This window comes from Herpailurus yagouaroundi, unplaced genomic scaffold (assembly GCF_014898765.1).
Source record: "Herpailurus yagouaroundi ecotype Mexico unplaced genomic scaffold, PumYag 194, whole genome shotgun sequence".
Lineage (NCBI taxonomy): Eukaryota > Metazoa > Chordata > Mammalia > Carnivora > Felidae > Herpailurus > Herpailurus yagouaroundi.
Window position 1 is genome coordinate 3,397,175 of NW_024412425.1, and position 17,530 is coordinate 3,414,704.

Below are 17,530 nucleotides of genomic sequence, written 5' to 3' on the forward strand. Positions count from 1 at the left end.
ATTTACTAAACTTTTACAAATGACAGTAATAACATTTATTTAAAAATTTCCAATTCTTAAATTAATTATATTTGCAAAAGTACGATGTAGAACAGATTAGGACTTAGCCCACTATATTCCTAACTAAAGAAAACACAGAAATGACATCTTGGTAATTAACACATCTTATATATTTTTTTAAAGTTTATTTATTTATTTTGAGGGAGACAGAGATAGTGCAAGTGGGGGAGGGTCAGAGAGACAGTAGAGAGAGAGAATCCCAAGCAGGTTCCGCACAGTCAGCACAGAGCCTGATGCAGGGTTCAAACTCCCAAACCGCGAGATCAAGACCTGACTCGAAACTAAGAGTCAGCTGCTTGCTTAACAGACTCAGCCACCCAGATGCCCCCCCCCAAATATTTTCAAAACAGAAGTCAAAATACTCTAATCCTAAGGAAACTATTTTTGTGCTATAATGCCCAACTTGAGTAGCTGCAGCAGAGATCCTAGGACCTACAAAACCTGAAGTATTTACTATCTGGACATTTACAGAAAGTTTACTGGCCTCTTGCCCTACAGTGGTCATTTCTCCCTTCTCTACTTGGGTGGAACTAGGATGCACTGTTGACCCGTTTCAACCACAACTAATGATCAACAGAACCTGGAGGAAATCTGGATCATTTAAAGGATCACAAAGACCAAAGCTACCATGCAAATCTTCATTACTCACCACATAACTGTTATGTGACCAGGAAATCAATTCTTATATTCCTTAAACCAGTACATTTTGGGGTTTATTATAGTCACTTAGCTTTACCATGATTGATATACTTTTTAGTCCTGTCTAATGCTTTACAATATCATGTATCTGTAGATACCTACTCAACTTGGACACCGTAGCATGAAAGTAGTAACAGACCATAAGAAAATGAATGGACGAGATGCACTGAACATGGCCATGTTTCAGTAAAACTCCTTACAAAAATACATAGTAGGATGTAGTTTGCCAACTCCTGCTCTAACAGGTCACCATTTTCACAGAATACATTTAAGAGTTTGGTTGACATTTGAGCATTCTGATATATATTTTGAAAATATTTAATCACTAGACTGGACCTCTTTCCTCAAATGATTCACATAACCACTTGCTACTCAAAATCTGCACTTAGATGTCTAATACGGATCTAATTTACCCTGCCCCAAATCAAACCCTTGTTCTCCCAAACCAACTCCCAAATTCTTCTCATCTCGTTAAATAACAACCTTATTTTCTCAGTTGTTCAAGGCTTGAGCTCAAGCCTTGAACAACTCTCTCCTAGGTAACACACCCATTATGTTTCCACATCCTCTTGGCTTTATCTTCAAAATACAGTCAGCATCTGGCCATTTCTCATAATTCTCACTAGGACCACCAAAGTCTAAGCCACATTATGTCTTCCCTGTATTATTTAATAGACTCCTCACTATTCTTCCTACTTTTGCCTTTGCCTCTTTATATAACTTCTCTCAACACAGCAACAACAGTATTCTTGTCATAGTCAAATCATGTCATTGTTAAAGCCTCCTTGTATACTCATAAAAACATTTAGAAGAAAGCACATTTAATAGTGGCTGCTTCTGGGGAACAGAAATGGAGAACCGAGGGCCAGGATTGAGGAACCATTCTTTAATTTTCTTAAAAAACTTTTTTGTTGTTGTTTATTTTTGAGAGAGACTGATTGAGCAAGTGGGGGAGGGGCAGACAGAGAGAGAGAGAGAGAGAGAGAGAGAGAGAGAGAGAAAGAATCCTAAGCAGGCGTCAAGCTGTCAGTGCAGAGCTTGATGTAGGGCTCGAACTCACAAACTGCGAGATCATGACCTGAGCTGAAACCAAGAGTCGGATGCTTAACCGAATGAGCCACCCTGGTGCCCCTTAATTTTCTATTAAGTATATGTATTGGATTTTAAAGATGATAGTATTATTTTTAAAGAGTAACAGAGATGTGAACTAGTAGGAAGTCAGCACTAATTTCCTAGCCTGCTATATTGTTAAAAAGCAAGAGAGTGAGAAATGTGCTATGATAGTAGGTAGGAAGGGAATAAGAAATAATGATAAGGGGTAATATTCAACTCTAAGATGGAAGTGGGGAGAAATAAAATGTTAGTGAAAGGGAAAACACAATATTTAGGCTAGACAATTTATAAAATTGAGACTACAAATGAAGTAAAGAGGCTAGCATCCAGAATAGAGGTTACAGGGGCAAGCAGTCCCCCAGAATCTGAGAAAAAAAAAAGAGCATGATCAACCAAGAGAATCTGGAAATGTTATTTAGGTATCTAAAGAATTCCCAGCAACTGTTACTCCAATGGGCTTATAAAAAAACTTGCCTCAAAAATTTTTTCAGAGGTCGCAGGTTGAGTAACTATAAAAGGGGCGCCTGGGCGGTTAAGCATCTGACCTTGGCTTAGGTCATGATCTCTAGTTTGAGTTCAAGCCTCACATCAGGCTCTCTGCTGTCCGTGTGGAACTGCTTTGGATCCTCTGTCTCCCTCTCTCTGCCCTCCCCATGTGCACACTCTCTCTTTCAAAAACAAATAAACATTAAAAAAAAAAAAAAAGATATATCATAAAAGAATAACTTAATGAACCTTTATCCCATTCATCCTTCTGGGTTCCTTCTTACTCACCTGGAAAGCACCTCCTTTACATTTCTTCCTCAGTTATTCATTGCTCTTCTTGTTTAAACTGGTGTCTTTAAACTTCTAAACAGTGACACATGACTTGGACATTACTCTTGAGGGTCAAAGCAGAATCCCATAATTCAGGCTGAGACCAAAGGATCCTTAAAGGATTTGATGGGTAAAGGAAGTGCAGTTCCTGGGGATGCACAAGGAAGCTGGTCTATGAAAAAGAACAAAGTAATGATGACCTTTTGGCTTAGAAGCTGGAGCACACACATACACATAAGCACATTGAAAAAGAGCATTTACACTTTGCATCCTCAGCCAAACCCATTATGCCATTTAAAGCCTCCACACATTTCAGGAATGGGAAACAGAATTTAGGTTATTTATTTTTCAGAATTTAGGTTATACAGAGAAATTACAAGACTGAGTTGTTAAAGTTCTACAGAATCACAACCTGTGCAAGTGTCACTTGTGGCCTTGCTCCTGATTAAAGAGTCACAGTTTTGAATATCATTTTCCCCAATAAAAACATTTTTGTCAGGGTGCCTGGGTGGCTAAGTCAGTTAAGTGTTAGACTCTTGATCTCACCTCGGGTCATAATCTCATGGTTTGTGAGATGGAGCCCCACATTGGGCTCTGTGCTGACAGCATGGAGCCTGCTTGGGATTCTCTCTCCCTCTACCTTTGCCTCTCTACTTACCCCCCTCAAAATAAAAAAACATTAAGGGGGAAAAAAAAAAGAAATCTAGGCCTCCAATATGTAATGGAGAATGAATGACAAAAGTCAAAATTACTCAGAAGCTCTTCCCTGACTCAGATATAAGAGGCTTAAAATCTGGCTGCACAGTGTTACTAATTGATGAAACAGGTAATGCAAAGGGGAATGGATGGAGGCAAACCATAGGAGGCGGAGATACCAGAATTAACATTTTGGACACAAAGAGCGTGAAGTTCCGGTGTAGCCTCAAGGTGGAGCTGTCCATTAGCAAATTGGACAGAGCTCAACTATGAATGGACATTTGTTAGTCACCTGTCAAGTGAAGCCACAGCAGTGGAATTTTGTTCTTAGAGGGGGAAAAGAAAAAAAAGATAATTCAGAAACTTAGGAACACTAATAGCTAAGGGACAAACAGAAACATTAAGTCACTAATGGAGCTTTTTTTTTTTTGAGGGGGAGGTTATTCCTTGGTTTTGACTGGAATTATACAAATGAGAGTAGTGTAATGGAAGTCAAGGAAACATTCAAGAATGAGGCAGTGATAAACATCTGGAAAGTAATGGACTGAAATTGAATCCCTCCATCCGTTAAAAATGGAAATATACAACACAGGCAAGCAAAACTGTGATTCTTACCCCTGCCCTAACTATTGCATCTCCCTCCTCTGACAACCGTTATTTTCTGTGTAAACTTCAAAAGGTCTTTCATTAACACTAAAGAATAATCTTCATATAGATAAAAGTTTCTTCATGCACCTATGAATACACATTCTTTTTCCCACCCACTAAAAAAGTAGTATATTGCACCAAACAGGCACACTTTCTTCACAAAATAGCTTGAAGATTTTTAAAATGTAACATATGTATTTCCATTTGGTCAAGTCTTATTTTGGGTCTTTCATTAACACTAAAGAATAATCTTCATATAGATTTTTATACATTTCTTATTTATTCCTTAGGTGTTTTATCTGATTTGTCACTATTGTAATTACTGTCTTCATAACTATTACTGATTACATTTTTGTATGTACCAAAGCTATTATTTGTGTATATGCATTTTTGTACCATGGTTCTTTTTCATTTTACTGAAAAATATGTTAAGCGCGATACAATACTAGAAGGAAGTGTCATTTTAGAAGAAAATTTGTTTCGCTACATTTACAAAGGCCAACCTTTGGTCTGGGGAAAACCTGGTCAAATTACGAGTCACTGCCATGTCACTGAGAAACAAGAGAATCTTAAATCTGTTACCTGACGTCTCTGAACCAAAGACAGGACATCATCCTTTCCAATTCTGTGCTGTCTACGCTAGTGGAAACTAGCTCTTAAAGCTCTTCCTTAGTCCAGGGCTTTTCAAATTGGCCTCACCAAAGTTCCTCCAAAGAACTGAGTCAATACATAGGGGGAGTCTAGACATCTAGAAACAAGTTTTCCGGAAATGTTTACTTTAAAAAATTGTTAATACTAATTTTGTTTTCTACTGCACAATGAGTCTGCTTTTATATAAAAATCGCTTTAAAAATTACTTATCTCTATATCTTAGCCATTTTCCTTTCTTTCAGAAAAACGGATGCTCCAGAAAGATGCATCTTTATTAGTTATTTTAGAAACGAGAAAAGTGAGGTTGAGGTTACTACCCCATAAAGCTCACAATGCCATCCATTCTCACACACTTGGAACCACAGAGTTCTCACACAAGTGGTACCTCTACAACAATCTCATACATTCCGTCATACCCCCACCCCCACCCCGCCGCGGTCCCGCCCCAGTTTCCCCCAGTACCCCTGCCCCCATCCACATAGGCTTTGAACAATGCACGTCATAGAAGGCGATTCCTCCCCTTTAGCCTCTCCAGCCATGTCGCAGTCTCCAAGAATCCTCCCCTACAGCCTCCCTGACCAGATCCTGAGCCCAGAAACCCAGGTCCCACGCCCAGATCTGCGCTTTGCGAAGCCGAAACCAAACTCACCGGCAGACAAAGACGACCATGGCGAGCCAGAAAGTCTGCGCCTGCGCACTCCTTGGCTGGTTTAACACTCCCAGAGGTCTCCTGGGCTCCGTCAAGCCCCGGCTCAATACCGGACAGAATCTGTCGGTATTGGCCGGTCCTCTACTTTTCTGACTGCGGACTACATTTCCCATAAGTTTCGGAGGTTCGAGTGAGCTTTTTCGCGCTTTCTTTTCTGCGCCAGAGTTTGTGGGAGTGTCTCCCTGGTGAGGGGAGGAGTGTAAGTAGACCGAGTCTCAGGACTCAGTTTAATACTCGATCTGTGTTAACTTTACCTTTGGGAGAGGGCAGTGGTGTGCCTTGGGTTATAATAAACTCAGTTCAGGCATGCCGGGCTTACTCCAAGTAGGAGCCAAGGGGCAAGGCTACCTACCCCTGGAGCGCCGAAACACTGGGCCGCAATTCATGCCTCAGGGTGGGTAGGGGCGGGGATTTCTTTGGCGGGGTTCGAGCCGGGCGCCATCTTCTCCGTCGCGAGCGTGGCGCTTAACTACATTTCCCAGGAGGCACCGCGTTCGCCGCCCCTTCCCTCATCGCGGCTGGCAGCTTTGAGCTGAGTTGTGTTTGGACGCTAGCTTGTGGTGGTCTCTTAGGGGTTCGGCCGGGCGACTAACACGTTTCAGAGAAGGCCGAGGTTGGACAAAGCCCAGAGCCCCCGGCGTCGGGAGGGAGACCTGAGTATTAAGTCTATTCGGGCAGAAGGGGCTGAGGAGGGGCAGTTGTGAAATTTCGCCACTGTCCCAGTGATATGTGTATGTGTGATTGTGAATATGTGTGATACCGTGTGTGCCGGTGAGGATTAGCTCATTATACCACTGTGAGTCCCCGTGGTGTGACTGTTAATGTGTTACTGTGTGTAATACTGTGTATGGATACGGGTTACCTGTGACTGTGTGTCCCCGTAGTGAGTATGCGGTTGTGACTGTGTGACCTTGTATACCACTTTGTGTACAAGGGTAGAGAGCTTTGTGAATGAGCTCCCGTGGGTATTATGACTGTGGGCAGGGTCGGGAAGGTGTTTGTGATTGAAGGTGTTACTTTGTGTCTAGTGGTGGGTGTGAGACTGTATGAATTTGGGGAGATTTGTGTTGGTGACTGTGTCACACATAGTCATGTGTGGGAGTACAAGACGGCTGTGAGCCTTGACAGTAAAGAGCCTTGACAGTAAAGACCCTGACTCTTCTCTCTGACCCTGAGATTGATTTGCAAGCTCTGATGTGGAGGAGCAAATGGAGCCAGTTGACCTTGTCATCTGGGCCCCAAGAATGGTCTGTTAATATCCTTCCCCATCTTGATTTGTCTTCGAGAGAGCTCTCCATTGGAAGAGGAAATACTGGTTGTGATAATGAAAAGTTATGTTAAAGGTGCCTTGGTATTTTCTCTTTATTTCTGAAATGCTTTATTTTTGCTTTTGTTTCCCTTACCTCAGGGGACTTATCTAGAAAAAAATTGCTACAGCAAATGTCAGAGAAATTACTGCCTGTGCTCTTTCCTAGGATTTTTATGGTTTCAGGTCTCACATTTAGGTCTTTAATCCATTTTGAATTTATTTTTGTGTATGCTGTATGAAAGGGGTCCACTTTCATTCTTTTGCAAGTTGCTGTCCAGTTTTCCCAACATCATTTGCTAAAGAGACTGTCTTTTTCCCATTGGATATTCCAAAGATTAATTGACCATTCAGTTGTGGATTCATTTCTGTATTTTCTATTCTGTTCTATTGATCTATGTATTTTGTTTTTGTGCCAGTACCATACTGTTTTGATTCCTGCAGCTTTGTAATGGAATTTGATGTCAGGAATTATGATGCCTCCAGCTTCGCTTTTCCTTTCAAGATTGCTTTGGCCATTCAGGGTCTTTTGTGGTTCCATACAAACTTTAGAATTGTTTGTTCTAGTTCTGTAAACAACTGTTGGTATTTTTTTAATGTTTATTTATTTATTTTGAGAGAACGTGAGAGAGCGAGGGAGGGGCAGAGAGGGAGAGAGAGAATCCCAAAGAGGCTCTGTGCTGCCAGCACAGAGCCTGGTGTGGGGCTTGAATTCACAAATTGTGAGATCATGACCTGAGCCAAAATCAAGAGTTGGATGCTTAACTGACTGAGTCACTCAGGCACCCCACCTGAGTTGGTATCTTGATAGGGATTGCATTAAATGTGTAGATTGCTTTAACTCGTATAGACATTTCAACAATATTTGCTCTTCTAGTCCATGAGCATGGAATGTCTTTCCATTTCTTTTGTTGCCAATTTGTTTCATCAGTGTTTATAACACTTTTATAAAACAGTGTTTATAAAACTAAGTTTTCAGAGTACAGGTCTTTCACCTCTTTGGTTAGATTTATTCGTAGGTATCTTATTATTTTTGGTGTAATTGTAAATGGGTTTGTTATATTCTCTTTCTGCTGCTTCATTATTGGTGTGTAGAAATGCAGCCTATTTCATGGGGCGCCTGGGTGGCTCAGTCGGTTAAGCGTCCAACTTCAGCTCAGGTCACGATCTCGCGGTCCGTGAGTTCGAGCCCCGCGTCAGGCTCTGTGCTGATGGCTCAGAGCCTGGAGCCTGCTTCCGATTCTGTGTCTCCCTCTCTCTCTGCCCCTCCCCTGTTCATGCTCTCTCTCTGTCCCAAAAATAAATAAATGTTAAAAAAAATTAAAAAAAAAAAAGAAATGCAGCCTATTTCTGTAGATTGATTTTGTACCCTGCCACTTTACTGAATGTGTTTATCAGTTTTAGCAGTTTTTTGGTGGAGTATTTGGGTATTCTAAATATTGTATCATGTCATCTGTAAATACTGAAAGTTATACTTCTTCCTGATTTGGATGCCTTTTATTTTTTCTTGTTGTCTGATTGCTGTGGCTAGGACCTCCAGTATTAATGTTGAGTAACAGTGGTGAGAGTGGAAAACCTTGTCTTGTTCATAACCTTAGGGGAAAGGCTCTCAGTTTTTCCCTACTCAGGATGATGTTAGCTGTGAGTTTTTCATATATGGCCTTTATTATGTTGAGGTATGTTCTCTCTGCTTTGGTGAGTTGTTTTTTTTTTTTATTTTTTTAATGTTTATTTATTTTTGAGAGACAGAGCATAAGCGGGGGAGGGGCAGAGAGAGAGGGAGACACAGAATCCGAAGCAGACTCCAGGCTCTGAGCTGTCAGCACAGAGCCTGACGCAGGGCTCGAACTCAGACTTAGAGATCATCACCTGAGCCAAAGATGGATGTTTAACTGATTGAGCTACCCAGGTGCCCTTGGTGAGAGTTTTTATCATGAGTGGATGTTGTAGTTTGTTAAGTGCTTTTTCTGCATTTATTTAAATGATCATATAGTTCTTTTTATTTTTTAAAGTTTATTTCTGAGAGAGAGACCGCACGGGCGTGTGTGTGCGTGCGTGCGTGTGTGTGTGTGTGTGTGTTTGTGTGTGTGTGTGTGTCTGTGTGTCTGTGTGTCTGTGTGTATGGGCGGGGGAGGGGGCAGAGAGAGAGGGGAGCAGAGGATCCAAAGTGGTCTTGGCGCTGACAGCAGTAAGCCTGATGTGGGCCTCGAACTCTCAAACTGCGAGATATTGACCTGAGCCAAAGTCAGACAGTCAATCAACCAAGCCACCCAGGCATCCTGAAATGGTCATATGGTTCTTATCTTTTCTCTTATTGATGTGCTCTATCACATTGATTGATTTGCAAATATATAATCACACTTGCAACCCAGGAATAAATCTCACTTCATTATGGTGAATGATTTTTTTAAATGTATTATTGGATTCTGTTTGCTAGTATTTTATTGCGAATTTTTCCATCTGTGGTCATCAGAGATACTGGCCGGTAGTTCTCTTTGTGGTGTCTTTATTTTCTTTTGGTATCAGGGTATTGATGGCCTCATGGAATGAATTTGGATGTTCTCCCTCCTCTTCTGATTTTTGGAATAGTTTGAGAAGAATAGGCATTAATTCTTCTTTAAACGTTAGGTAACATTGGCCTGTGAAGTCATCTGGTCCTGGACTTTTGTTTATTTTGGAGTTTTTTATTACTGATTCAATTTCATTGCTGATAATTGGTCTGTTCAAATTTTCTTCCTGCTTCAGTTTTGGTAGGTTATATGTTTCTAGGAATTTATCCATTACTTCTAGGTTGTCCAATTTGTTGGCATATATTTTTTCATAATATTCTCTTGTATTTTTGTGCCATTTGTTGTTATTTCTCCTCTCTTATTTGTATTTATTTAGGGTCCTTTCTCTTTTTTTTGATAAGTCTGGGTAGGTGTTTATCAATTTTATTGATATTTCAAGGAACTAGCTCCTGGTTTCATTGATCTGTTCTGTTTAATTTTCTGTATTATTTACTTCTGCTCTGATCTTTATTATTTCCTTCCTTCTGCTGATTTTAGGTTTTGTTTATTATTCTTTTTCTAGCTCCTTTAGTTGTACGGTTAGGTTGAGATTTTTCTTGCTTCTTGAGATAGGCCTGTATTGCTATAAACTTGTCTTAGAACTCTTAGAACTGGTTTTGCTGCATCCCAAAAATTTTGAACTGTTTTGTTTTCATTTTCATGTACTTTTTTATTTCTTCTTTTATTTCCTGATTAACCTATCATTATTTAGTAGCATGTTATTTATCCTCCATGTACTTGTGGTCTTTCCAGATTTTTTCTTGTGGTTCACTTTAGTTTCACAGTGTTGTAGTTAGAAAAGATGCATGATATGACTTCAGTCTTTTGGAATTCGTTGAGGTTTGTTTTTTGGCCTAATATGTGACATATTCTGGAGAATGTTCCATGTGCACTTGAAAAGAATGTGTATTCTGATGTTTTAGGATGGAATGTTCTGAATGTATCTGATACGTCTATTTGGTCCAGTGTGTCATTCAAAGTCCTTGTTGACTTTTTGTTTGGATGATCTTTCCATTGATGTAAGTGGGATGTTAACGTTCCTGCCATTATTGTATTGTAGATTTGTTTCCATGTGTTTATGAACTGCTTTATGTGTTTGGGTGCTTGCATGTTGGGTCTGTAAGTATTTATGATTTATATCATCTTGTTGCATCATTTCCTTTATTGTTATATAGTGTCCTTCTTTGTCTCTTGTTATCCTCTTTGTTTTAAAGTCTATTTTGTCTGATCTAAGTATCACTACTCCAGCTTTCTTTTGAGATCTTTTGAGATGATAAATGTTTCTCCATTCCCTCACTTTCAAACTGCAGGTATCTTTAGGTCTAAAATTAGTCTCTTATAGGCAGCATATAGAGGGTGCTTGTTTTTGTTTTGTTTTGTTTTTATCCCTTCTGTCACCCTCTATCTTTTGATTGGAATATTTACTCTACTTACATTTAAAGTAACTATTGATATGTGTTTATTGCCTTTTTTTTTTTTACTTGTTTTGTAGTTGTTTCTAAAGATTTTCTCTGATTCTTTCTTGTCTTTTACTCTTTCACCGTTTGCTGGTTTACTTTAGTGGTATATTTGTATTTCTCTTTTTCTTTGCATATCTATTAGTGGCTTTTGATTTCTGGTTTCCATTAGGTATGTACATAACATCTACTGCATATAGCAATCTATATTAAGTTAATGGTCATTTAAGTTTGAACCTATTCTTTACTCTTGTCCTCCCCATGTTTTAGGTATATGGTATCACATTGTACTTCCTTTTTGGTGTATGTGTGAGATTCTTGACTGATTTTTTACAGAAATACTCATTTTTAGTGCCTTTGTGTTCTCTACCTTCATACTGTCATTTTTAGTCTTTCCTTTCCACTCAAAGAGTACCCTTTAATATTTCTTACAGAGCTTGTTTAGTGGTCATGAATTCCTTTAGTTTTTGTTTGTCTGGGAAACTCTCTTCTTCTATTCTGAATGATTGGCTTGATGGATAGGGTATTCTTGGTTGCCCATTTTCCCCATTCAGCCTTCGAATATATCATGCCACTCCTTTCTGGCTTTGCAAGTTTCTGCTGAAAACTCCGCTGATAGCCTTATGGGATTTCCTTTGTATGTAGCTGTCTTCTTTTCTCTTGCTGCTTTTAATATATTTTTTTACCACTGTATTTTGCCAATATGATTATAACATGCCTTAGTGTGGATCTGCCTTTGTTGATTTTGTTGGGGGTTCTCTTTGCATCCTGGATCTGGATATCTGTTTCCTTCCCCATATTAGGGAAGTTTTTAGTCATCGTTTCTTTTTTTTTTTTAATTTTAATTTTAATTTTTTAAAATTTACATCCAAATCAGTTAGCATACAGTAAAACAATGATTTCAGGAGTAGAGTCCTTAATGCCCTTACCCATTTAGCCCATCCCCCCTCCCCCAACCCCTCCAGTAACCCTCAGTTTGTTTTCCATATTAAGAGTCTTTTATGTTTTGTCTCTCTCCCTGTTTTAATATTATTTTTGTTTCCCTTATGTTCATCTGTTTTGTCTCTTAAAGTCCTCATATGAGTGAGGTCATCTGATATTTGTCTTTTTCTAACTAATTTCACTTAGCATAATACCCTCCAGTTCCATCCACATAGTTGCAAGTGGCAAGATTTCTTTCTTTTTGATTGCCGAGTAATACTCCATTGTATACATATACCACATCTTCTTTATCCATTCATCCATCGATGGACATTTGGGCTCTTTCCATACTTTGGCTATTGTTGATACTGCTGCTATAAACATTGGGGTGCATGTGTCCCTTCAAAACATCACACCTGTATCCCATGGATAAATGCCTAGTAGTGCAATTGCTGGGCCGTAGGGTAGTTCTATTTTTAGTTTTTTGAGGAACCTCCATACTGTTTTCCAGAGTGGCTGCACCAGCTTGCATTCCCACCAACAATGCAAAAGAGATCCTCTTTGTCCACATCCTCGCCAACATCTGTTTTTGCCTGAGTTGTTAATGTTAGCCATTCTGACAGGTGTAAGGTGGTATTTCATTGTGGTTTTGATTTGTATTTCCCTGATGATGAGTGATGTTGAGCATTTTTTCATGTGTCGGTTGGCCATCTGGATGTCTTCCTTGGAGAAGTATCTATTCATGTCTTTTACCCATTTCTTCACTGGATTATTTGTGTTTTGGGTGTTGAGTTTGATAAGTTTGTTATAGATTTTGGATACTAACCCTTTATCTGATATGTCATTTGCAAATATCTTTTCCCATTCTGTCGGTTGCCTTTTAGTTTTGCTGATTGTTTCCTTTGCTGTGCAGAAGCTTTTTATTTTGATGAGGTCCCAGTAGTTCATTTTTGCTTTTGTTTCCCTTGCCTCCGGAGACGTGTTGAGTAAGAAGTTTCTGCAGGCATGATCAAAGAGGTTTTTGCCTGCTTTCTCCTTGGGGATTTTGATGGCTTCCTGTCTTACATTTAGGTCTTTCATCCATTTTGAGTTTATTTTTGTGTATGGTATAAGAAAGTGGCCCTGGTTCATTCTGGACAGCATGTCGCTGTCCAGTTTTCCCAGCACCACTTGCTGAAGAGACTGTCTTTATTCCATTGGATATTCTTTCCTGCTTTGTCAAAGATTAGTTGACCATAAGTTTGTGGGCATTGTTTCTTCAAATAAATTTTCTTCCCCCTTTTCTCTCTCTTCTGCGACTCCTATAATAGGAATGTTATTACACCTGATGGAGTCACTGTGTCCCCTAAGTGTATTATTAGTTTGCATAATTCTTTTTTCCCTCTTTTGTTCAGCTTGATTAGTTTTCATTACTCTGTTTTCTAGGTCATTAATTTGTTCCTCTGCTTCTGACAGCCTGTTTTTCATTCCATTAAGAATGTTACTCATTTGTTTATTGAGCCCTTTATCTCTGGTGTGGTATTTCTTATACCTGGGTTAATTGTTTCACTGATGTCCTCTACTCTTTTGTCAATTCCAGTGATTATCCTTATGATCATTGCTCTAAATTCTTCAGCAGGCATGTTACTTATATCTGTTTTGTTTAGAACTCCAGCTGTGGCCTTGTTGGTTCTGTGCCCTTGTCATGTTCTTTCATTTGGGACAAATTCCTGTGTCTTCTCATTTTGTCTAAGTCTCTGTGCCTGTTTCTCTGTGTTAGGAAGGTTAGCTATATCTTCTTTGACTGCAGTGGCATTATGAAGAAGAGGTCTGTAGTGCCCTGCAGTGTAGTGTCCCTTGTTCCCCAGGGCCTGGTGCTTCTTAGGAGTATTTGCAGTGTGTGCTCCATGAGTTCTGCTGTTGTGTCCTAGCTACTGTATCCTTCAGGCCAGTCATCTGCAGAGACTCTTTTTGCCTGTTGTGGGCAATGATTGGTTCCTCACCTGAATGTGATACTTTTTAACTAGGTGTGCTCTGGTTTGCTTGTGAAATGATACCTGTCACCACTGCCACTGAACCTAGGCCTCATAAAACTCCCAGGTCAGGAGCTGTGGTGTTAGCAAGGGTCTTCTGGGAGAGGGGGAATCACTGTGCTGGAACAGAGTCAAGTTGACTGAGAAGGGCTGTTCTTCTGGACTTCATGGTGGGGTGCTGGGCTTGGTATAAGCAACTTAGGTAGAGAGTGTGAATGTTGTTCTGGTTCCTGCAGGTGGCCCTGTGCTTATGATGAGGGGCGAGGGAGTGAAATGACTCCTGACAGTTTCTTTGTTCCCAGAAGGGTCTCTCCTTGAATGCTGTGGCTACTGCTCTGGGACACTCTTCGAGATGAGCAACTAACCTCCCTAGCTTGTGCCCCAAGCATTCTTTAGTTTGCTGTTTCTGTGCTGTTTGTTTGTGTGCTCTTTGCTCTGACTTTTCTTCAAGAGCAGCCATTTATAACCATGTGTTTAGTAACAATGGTAAGGTACGTGAACGTGCAACATATATTGTCAACCTGAAAATAAAGATCCACAATGAGAGGCAAATGAGTGTTTACTTGGAATTGAAGAATTACAGTTAGAGAAGCACAGATTCTGCCAGTAACCAGAAAAGTGTCCCACCTGTGAGGTGAAAGCAAGGGGTTTTTACCTGACTTGGATAAAAGGGAAAAAAAGTTAATTGGAACTAACAGGCTGAGCCAATGTGATTACACATTGACCAACTGTTGTCTTGGTGTTAATAAATGAAATTGTTCCTGCGGCACCTGGATGGCTTATTTGGTTGGGCATCTGATTCTTGATTTTGGCTCAGGTCATGATTTCATTATTTTGTAAGTTCCAGGCCCACACTGGGCTCTGTACTGGCTGCCTGGAGCCTGCTTGGGATTCTCCCTGTCTTTTTGCCCCTACCCCTGCTCGTGCTCTGTCTCTCTCAAAATAAATGAATAAACTTAAAAAAATAAATGAAATTGATCCTCCTATGCATTAATTAACTATTCTGTCTTCAGAAAGTCCACAGCCAGCAGTTTATTGATCAGGAGATCCATTGTCCTGTTGACTTTACCGACAATTGCTTGTAAGACAGTTGCCACTTCTGGGCCAGACCAAGGGTCTTTTTGCCCAGTTTAAGCTTATTAGATCATTAGCCATTTGTTTTAGAAAGGAAAATTGAAGCTTCTCTCAAAAATGGAGTCTCTCGTATCCAGAAATTTTGTACAATTTCACAATATTAAATGAAAATAGAGGGTTTTAAGTTGTACATATAGGAAAGTTATTTGGTAAAAAATATTTACCTGTAGATGTATGAAATATGTATTAGTGTTTAATAATTTCCATTGTAACTGTGAGGTTTATGAAAGAAGGGATTTATTGTGTGTTAAGTCTTCAGTATTTACTACAACAACTAGCACATGGTTGGCACTCATTAGATATTTGATGAAAGAATAGTTAAGTAGTACTTAATAAGTAATAGCAGTTACTTACTTTCTGGTTGCACAGAATAAACAGGCACAGAATGCCTTACATTTGTGTTACTCTGTCTAAAAGTACTCTACATTTGTTAGCTCTAACTTGTGTGCCAAAGAATATATTAATCCTGTGTTCTTCAAACGGGGTACGAGTTCTTTAGCATTCACAGGACTTTTGATATGGGTGAAAGATACTGTTACTCATGTTTTCTTTGAGGTTTATTTTACTAAATTTCTACACATAATGAATAACATATCAATAATCATCTTTTTAGAGCATTTAAACTTGATTACTAATTTTGATAAGTATAAATTCTTTAAGCTGTTTAAAGTTCAATTATAACATTAGTGAGTGTAATATTTTAATTTATAATAAATGTTATTTGTTCTTCATAGCCTATTCTGGCACAGAGCTCCTAACATCCTTAGAATTTACTAAGTTTAGAGAGCTATGGAGATGTCTTTTGTTATGTTATGAAGCGACACCGTGAAACCCTTAAGTAACCAAAGCAGGGGCTGGTTGCTAGTGGCCCTGATCATGTGATTAGAGGGTTGGAACTTTCAGCACCCCACCCTCCATCCCAACTTCTGTGGAGGGGAGAAGTGCTGGAGGTTGAATTATTTCCCAAAGGCCAGTGATTTAATCAATTGAGGCTATTGTTAAAAAGATTCAACAGAGTCAACTTTACAGATTCAGTTGGCATTATGAAATGATTCATGAATCTGGCAGCATTCCATTGTTGCTGAGGCCTGAAATCAGATTCATTTGCCCCATGCACAGTAAGCCCATTTCTGAGTCACCAGGTTTGAAGCAGAGAAAGATTTATTGAAGGGCAACCCAATGAGAAGCCCAATAGGTCCCAAATCTCCTTTGTCCTGTTGAGCCTAGGAACAGTTTATATATTATTAGCAAAGTATGTGGGTCTTAGGGCAGGAAATGTATGGGCCTTGAAATTTCTAGAGAAGGTTTTTTGTTTTTTTTTTTAAAGACTTAGTTACTTAAAAAAAAATTTTTTTTTTAATGTTTATTTATTTTTGAGACAGAGAGAGACAGAGCATGAATGAGGGAGGGTCAGAGAGAGAGGGAGACACAGAATCTGAAGCAGGCTCCAGGCTCTGAGCTGTCAGCACAGAGCCTGACGCGGGGCCAAACTCACGGACTGTGAGATCATGACCTGAGCCGAAGTCGGCCGCTTAACCGACTGAGCCACCCAGGCGCCCCAAGACTTAGTTATTTTTGAGAGAGAGGGTATAAGCAGGAAAGGGGCACTTAACATTTCATCACATTGTTCCTTTTTTTTTTTCCTCTTGAATACAAGATCTTTTAAGGTCTACTCTCTTAGCTGCTTTGAAATATATAACACAGTATTATTAACTGTACTCAACTTGCTGTACATTTCCAAGACTTACCTTTTAACTAGGAGCTTGTACCTTTTGACCACCTCTTCCTATTTTCCCCACTCTCTACACCCCACCTCTGGCAACCACCAGTCTGTTCTCTGTATGAGTTTAGGTTTTTTCTTTTTTATATTCTAGATATAAGTGGGATGATACAGTAATTGCCTTTCTCTGACTTACTTCACTTAGCACAATGTTCTCAAGGTCCATCCATGTTGTTGTAAGTGGCAAAATTTCCTTTTTTTCAAGGCAAAGTAATATTCTATTGTATGTATGTGTACACACCCCCCACGCACACTCAATTTATGTCCATTAATCCACTAACGGACACTTCAGTTGTTTCCATGCCTTAGCTATTATAAATACTGCTGCAGTGAACATGGGGTGCAGATATCTTTTCAAGATTATGATTTAATTTCCTTCAATAAATACCTAGAATTGGAATTGCTGGATCATATGGTGGTTCTGTTAAGTCTTTGAGGAAACTGCTATTTTCCATAGTGTTTTTACCAGTTTACATTCCCAGTAGTAGTGCAAGAGCATTCCCTTTTCTCCACATGCTCACCAACACTTACTATTTCTTGACTTTTTGGTAATAGTTATTCTAGCACATGTGGTGATATTTCATTGTGGTTTACATTTGCCTTGATTTGCATTACCATTATGATTAGGTGCCTTTTCATCTTCCTGGATGGCATTTGTATGTCTTTGGAAAAATGTCTTTTGAGACCCTCTTAAATTTTTTTTTAATGTTTATTTATTTTTGAGAGAGAAAGAGAGAGACAGAGCATGAGCAGGGGAGGGGCAAAGAGAGAGGGAGACACAGAATCTGAAGCAGGCTCCAGACTCTGAGCTGTCAGCAGAGAGCTCGACACAGGACTCGAACCCAACAAACCATGAGATCATGACTTGAGCCAAAGTTGGACATTTAACTGACTGAGCCACCCAGGCGCCCCAAGAGATCCTCTTAAATTTGTAATTGGATCTTTTTTTCTATTGAGTTGTATGAGTTCTTTGTATATT

The 17,530-nt window shown here is 39.5% G+C and overlaps 1 protein-coding gene and 1 long non-coding RNA gene across 6 annotated transcripts in view; one reads left to right on the top strand and one right to left on the bottom strand.

Annotated features, from left to right (window-relative positions):
* Window positions 1-17,530, bottom strand: part of ZNF260 (zinc finger protein 260) — a 77,027-nt gene that overhangs the window by 13,173 nt on the left and 46,324 nt on the right. The window contains exons 1-3 of one of the 3 annotated variants that reach the window (XM_040445773.1): window positions 5,333-5,428; window positions 4,615-4,780; window positions 2,647-2,860 (exon numbers count right to left, since the gene is read on the bottom strand). The exons of 1 other annotated variant lie outside the window; for it this stretch is intronic. The gene's annotated coding sequence lies outside the window, so the exon portion shown is untranslated. Of the gene's footprint in view, window positions 1-2,646; window positions 2,861-4,614; window positions 4,781-5,332; window positions 5,437-17,530 lie in introns of those variants that run through there. One more of the 3 variants, XM_040445772.1, reaches the window with a different exon arrangement.
* The window catches only part of LOC121011387 (uncharacterized), a 31,835-nt gene continuing 19,743 nt past the window's right edge, over window positions 5,439-17,530 (top strand). For all 3 annotated transcript variants that reach the window (XR_005781592.1, XR_005781590.1, XR_005781591.1), the window contains exon 1: window positions 5,439-5,591. This is a non-coding gene — a long non-coding RNA (uncharacterized LOC121011387). The remainder of the gene's footprint in view (window positions 5,592-17,530) is intronic.